Consider the following 6209-nt stretch of genomic DNA (forward strand, 5'->3'; position numbering starts at 1 on the left):
AACTTTAATATAAGTTTAACATGACAGCAAAAGTACAACGTTTCGACAAGATGATGACAAAACCTTGTCGAAACGTTGTACATTTGCTGTCATGTTAAACTTATATTAAAGTTTTTCTTCATTACCCATTTAAGCCGTCTCCAGCCATTATTAGTCTCAAAGTGGGTTCCTCGTCATCGAATTTGCTGTGTCATTAGTTGAAAATCAAAATATACGAGATTTTTAATGTCACCGGTTTAATGCTAATTTTTTAATATCTTATTTTTAGATCGTATAAAATTAGTATCGTGTAATGCATAAAACAAATTACAATAGCATATGCATGTAGTGTAGTTATATTTCACTGACGTCATCGTGGTACGTAGAAATCATGTTTGGATAGCAAAATAGGTCTCAAAGGATCTTAACGAGTAGTGTCTTTGGGCCTAGCGTCACGATAAGGTACAAGACGTGCTTTTGCTTCCCCTGACGCTGCGTTCGTGCACGTGGTTCGTGTCTCAACTTTTATGGCGACACTCTTTTGCTATTGGCTAATCGGAAAGTGACGTGTTCTGCCCGAGGGCGCATGTCTCAAAGCTCACATGCCTGGTGTACTTTGTGGATGCCCGCAGAGTCTGCCGGCCAGTTGTTGCTGTGAATGGAGGTAAGGTACTATTTTTGGTGCTTTTCTTCTTTGCTATTTTGAGCATTCTTCCCTAACAGCGTCCCCCAAAAACCCGTTTAGCAATAGAATAAAAAATGAGATTACCGATAGTGGTTGTTACGGATACTTTCTTTTTGTACGTTTATGTATAGATATGGCCGCAGGGGCCAAAGCATGTTAATATTTCTTTCCTTCATAAGTACTGCGATTACTGGAAGAAAGTTAGTGCCTTCCAGTACTGTGGTGCTTTATAAAATGAGAAATTATGTCGTCATATCCAACGTGCGATAACTGTTAAGCAAATTGCTGCCCACAAAAGATATTTTTATGTCGTATTTGCTACTGAGATTCAAGATTGTTAAAATAAGTATAGCCTGTTTAGTTGTTGCTAAGTTTATGCTACAGAGCATCCAAAATCAAAGAACCTTTACTCATATTTCTATCACACGGATTGGTTAGGTTAGGTTAGGTCGTATTTGCTACTGAGATTTAAGATTGTTAAAATAAGTATAGCCTGTTTAGTTGTTGCTAAGTTTATGCTACAGAGCATCCAAAATCAAAGAACCTTTACTCATATTTCTATCACACGTACTTCTTTAACACGCGTGTCTTCTGTACCTGACTGATCATTGAAGATCTAACATTTTGATTGTGGTCATTTAGATTTCCAATTTACCGATAGACGAACATCCAAGGTTAAGTTCAAGTAATATTCTACTTATACCTACCTATTTTGTAATTGATTCTCCACTTGTTACTGCATAGCCTTTCGTTTACTTTTGATAAGAACCATCAGATGTTCAATTGTTAATATCGATGAATTTTATTCACCTGCTGAATCATTCCCTTACAGACAGCTATCGTGAAGTTAAATGTTGTTGTGAACTTTAGAATTTATAAGTTACAATGCTGTATGAATCCAGCATTGACCTCATTATTTTGGCCTGACCTTCCCGTGTTGACCTAGATAATCGACCGTTCACTTCCAAATTACCGTTTGACGATAGCCTGACTCGAGCTCACTGTTCACGGTAAAGCTCGTCCAACGAGTTAGGCTTAATGAAATCAAACCCAAACAAGCCTTAAAGCTAAAATGGCAAGGACCTGCGTAACCCGATTTTCCGAAAATAGGCCAAAGATTTTTTTTGAGTGAGGCGATGTCGATAGACTTTCGGCTCTATACCTTGGGGTGTTAAGTTTATCCATGCGTGGGGATTGATGTATTGTTAGAGCCAGATCCGTGTTCAGATTGCATTTACTCTTAGAGATGGAATAATGAAAAACAAAATGTTAAGTGTAGGAACAAGAAATGTGTAAATTTTAAATTTCATTTTTTCTGGTCTTCGAATTTGAGATCATAATTAATTGTTTATCGCAGCTTTGTATTATCCCTACTTTAATCATCATTTAGCCAAATAAAATATTAAGTAGTATGTTTTAGGGTAAATGGATAATTTTATTTTTTGTCAAGTTATAGTGAGATATACATTTTAGAAAAATTAGCAGAGATATAACTAATAGCAAAATATTTTGTGTGCTTCTGAATACGTGTGTTTAATTAGGACAACTTATATGAAGTGTTTGAGGCAACAGCAAGTTTCTCTTCGCTGTTAGAGTTAATTTTTTTATGTCATGTGAGATTCATTACGAGGTACGAAGGTACATTAAGAGCTTGTACATGTTACTAAAGGCCACATGAGAAAAAAATCTTTCTGTTGATGAGCCTGAGTAACTTGCATCTCGACAATAAATATGTGATATTAGTACAGAGAAAGTAGAGTTCTTAAAAGTTACTTGCGGATATTTTTATATTTTGTTATGAATTGCAATTGTTTGTAAAAATTCGTGGCGTGTACATTTTATGGTAAAAAAAAAAGACTTCCTGCATGTGTGATGCTATTGAATTACGTAAGGAGGCAGCGTTTGGATAATGTACACATTTGAATGTTTGTGGCATCAACATTGTTTATTTCGGTAAATCGGTAGCGGCCTTATATTTATTCCACCTCCCCTCACACACAAGACCGTCGCTATCACTGGAGTTTTGTTCTATTGCAGTTTTTGGTTTCGAAAAATTCCGATAAGCGCTAATACCACCACTGCAAACACACTTAAGATGAACAGAGTGCGTGATCTCGCCACCAAGTTCTGTTATGTTATGCTTGATCAACTTGTCGTCACACGGTGCTTGTTTCAGGTGTTCACGCGAATTAAATCATAGCCGATAGCATAACATTATTTTGAAGCTGAACTGATGCATATGGGGCAAAGCAGCTATCGAGTGAATGTGTCTTTTTGGTTTGTTTGTTTGTTTTCAAAACAATATACAATCAAATAGACAATTCTTTTAAACTACAATGAAAATATGGAAAAAATGTAAGATTAAAACCTTATTTGTTAATAATGGTTGGAGACGGCTTGAATGGGTGGATGATGACCGACTGACCACCGCAGGCCAACTCTTATTTATTCTATTTCATCCTAGTCTTAACATAACAACAAATGAACAATGTTTCGACAAGGTTTTGTCATCATCAGGTTAATATTGTTGATACAATTACTATTATTTAACTGTTGCATTCACCCTTCTATCGAACGGTTACCTTCTTAAATGTGGCATCAATTTTCAACACATTCTAATCCAAAAAGCTTTTGTTTCTTGTGGTTTGGGAGGGGGGGTATTTCCTGTTTAATATTTCTAGTCGTGTTTTCAAACTGTTACGGGATCAGCAAAAGAATGGACAGTTAACACTTTACGTCATTAATAACATAATACTCTAAGGATCAATCTACTGTAATTGGTTGATGCTTTGAAAAGGCATAAAACTGAACTAAAATTATAAATATCCTAAAACTTATTTTTACCATATTTATCACCTTAATTCAGCTGATTTAGTTTTGTTTGAAGATGGTTATTTTTGTATGTACAGAATCGTTCTTATTGGAGTAACTCGTTAGTTTGTAAAATAAATATATTGCCCCTGTTCATCTAATTAGCATTCTTCTTGACGTCGTTCAAAATGAAATTTGAAACACATTACACTAAATACATGCTTATTGCTCAGGAAATCCGTAAATGTTTATCAATGTTTCTTAAGGATTTTCATGATCACCCGAGAAGTTAATGTGCAAAATTAATCATCTTCTGAGGAAGTGTGCAAACACTTGTATGTTTTAACATTTTATAATACGAAACGTTTAACTGTTTCGGACAAAACTTTTCTAGTTTAATGCTTTAAACAGGGTAATTTTAAAAATATCGTAGGGTCATACACGATGATCCCATGAAGAAGGTCAAAGATTGCGCTGAAAACAGCCCATGCTATATACGAGACGCTACTTTAAGTTCTGTTACATGAAAAAAAAGTGAGGTTCTCAGTGTGCGCCTTACTCACAGCATTGATCGGATCCAACCTATTCTGTAAACTTGCCGATGTTTTTGTGGGATTTTGAAAATAATCCCTCAGCTCTTTTGAATCTGAAAATTTTCCACACATTTGGTATCTTACTTTTATAACGGTGTGTATGTGTGTGTGGGGGGGGGGGGGATGTCAGTGTTCCAGCCGATGAGATACATATTAATATCGAGACTCTCCACAACAGATTTTTGAACAACTAGTAGTCTCAGTACGATAAAGAAATGTGTGATGAAAGATCTTATATACCCGATATATATAGGCAATATATATACATAAATTATAATAGGTAAAGCAAAAAAAAAATTAAACACTTAAAATCCTTCCAGTAAAATTCCACACGAATAACACTTCTAAAGATTTCAGTTACGGTAAGTAAACCCACGCACACAGAAGAGTAGAGAACTTAATGTAGTTTTAGTTACGTTTTGAATCATTCTGCGGTCCCTTAACACTTAAGGTTCTTTCAGTAAAACACTTAAAATCCTTCCAGTAAAATTCCACACGAATAACACTTCTAAAGATTTCAGTTACGGTAAGTAAACCCACGCACACAGAAGAGTAGAGAACTTAATGTAGTTTTAGTTACGTTTTGAATCATTCTGCGGTCCCTTAAGAGACCGCAGAATGATTCGAAACGAGAAAATAAAATTGTAATGTACGTTGATGAGCCTACGACTAACCAAGGCCATTCATATTATATTCGGTACATCTTAGCTGACATTAAAACGAATTTCAATATTGGCTTTTCTTTTGTAGTGCGTGCTATTGACGGTTTTAACACATACGTACAAACTTGAATAAATAACCATGTTAAATAAACCAACAAAACGTTACAAATCAAACCAGCGCGCGGCACTTCCACTTCCAGGTCGTTAGTTGTTGTTTTTTTTAAACAAATTTAGGTTTTATGTAAAACAGATAAACAAATGAAATAAAATCAGCGCAATCTACCGAGAATAATAAATTACAAAGTCGAGATATTTATGCAACACAGCGAGTAATTCAGGGAGTCAGAGGGAAAGTTGCGGAGTACGCTTACATAAACAGGCGTGTAGCAAGTACTTAAAAATATACACAACTATAAGCTGAAATCAATCATTAAGCTGTAGTTTTTTTTAAATGTGTTCATTTAGTTCTTTTTGAATTGTTACCAATAAAACGTAACGATAAAATATATTTCACCATTGTAAATAGAAATACACGTTTGTAGAATTGTTTGCATAATTAGGACCCTTGTTAATTCTGTTGAACTTGGTAAGGAATTCACTTAGAAAAACAAAAACAGTCATTACGTGTAAGTTTGCGCTCTTATGACACCAGGGAACAAGCTGATAAAACTAGTGTTTAAGTAGAAATTATCCAAATTCCCCTTTTATTAATTTCTAAACCAGAGGCAACATATATGACCGCAGCTGTTTGAGGAGCCGAGACATTAGTTCTCTGTTAATTGCTGTAATAATATGGAGTAAAAAAATGTTTGTTGTTTTTGGAATAAGATGTTTACGTGAAGAACAATGTACATAATTTCATTCATATTTTAATCAGTATTGCATATATATTAGATATTTTGATCAAATACTTCGTTCAAATAATTAATGTAGAAATATTTTGTTTCTTCGCCTTATTACCCTTTTGTTATTAACAAAAATAACCTTTTGGTAGGAGCCTGACGTAGCCTAACGATAAGCTGCTTGGACTGTGAATCCGGAAATTCACAGTTAGCGATCCGTTGCCACAAAAACGCATTTTTCTTTTTCATTTTGGAGCCACGAGTACGTTATAAGAGTGACGGTCAAATCCCACTATTCAGTCACATAATAGTTTACCAAGAGTTTTCAGTGATTGTTGTTAACTAACTGTCTTTCCTGTGGTTTATCAGTTTAAAATTAGGAACGGCTATGCATAGATAACCCTTGTGTAGCTTTGCGTGAAAATTCTGAAACACACAAAACGTGTTCTTGAAGTATTGTATAGTCTTATACTTTCTTTAATGTTTTATTATTATCCAAGGTGTCCGAAAATTATGTGATGTATTACAAACCTAAACCATAACAAGACAGTAATAGTTACGAACTTCGGTTTGTGGTGGATGAATGGCACATGAGCGTTTTTGTGAAAATATGGAGTAATTTTTTTTTTTTTTTTTT

The 6209-nt window shown here is 34.7% G+C and overlaps 1 protein-coding gene across 5 annotated transcripts in view; it reads left to right on the forward strand.

The window, feature by feature from the left end:
* LOC106469123 (myocyte-specific enhancer factor 2C-like) overlaps positions 1 to 6209 on the forward strand; it is an 87343-nt gene that overhangs the window by 50126 nt on the left and 31008 nt on the right. The window contains exon 1 of one of the 5 annotated variants that reach the window (XM_013929580.2): positions 553 to 643. The exons of the other annotated variants lie outside the window; for them this stretch is intronic. The gene's annotated coding sequence lies outside the window, so the exon portion shown is untranslated. Of the gene's footprint in view, positions 1 to 552; positions 644 to 6209 lie in introns of those variants that run through there. 5 annotated transcript variants of the gene reach the window in all.

This window comes from Limulus polyphemus, unplaced genomic scaffold (assembly GCF_000517525.1).
Source record: "Limulus polyphemus unplaced genomic scaffold, Limulus_polyphemus-2.1.2 Scaffold3317, whole genome shotgun sequence".
Taxonomy (NCBI): Eukaryota; Metazoa; Arthropoda; class Merostomata; order Xiphosura; family Limulidae; genus Limulus; species Limulus polyphemus.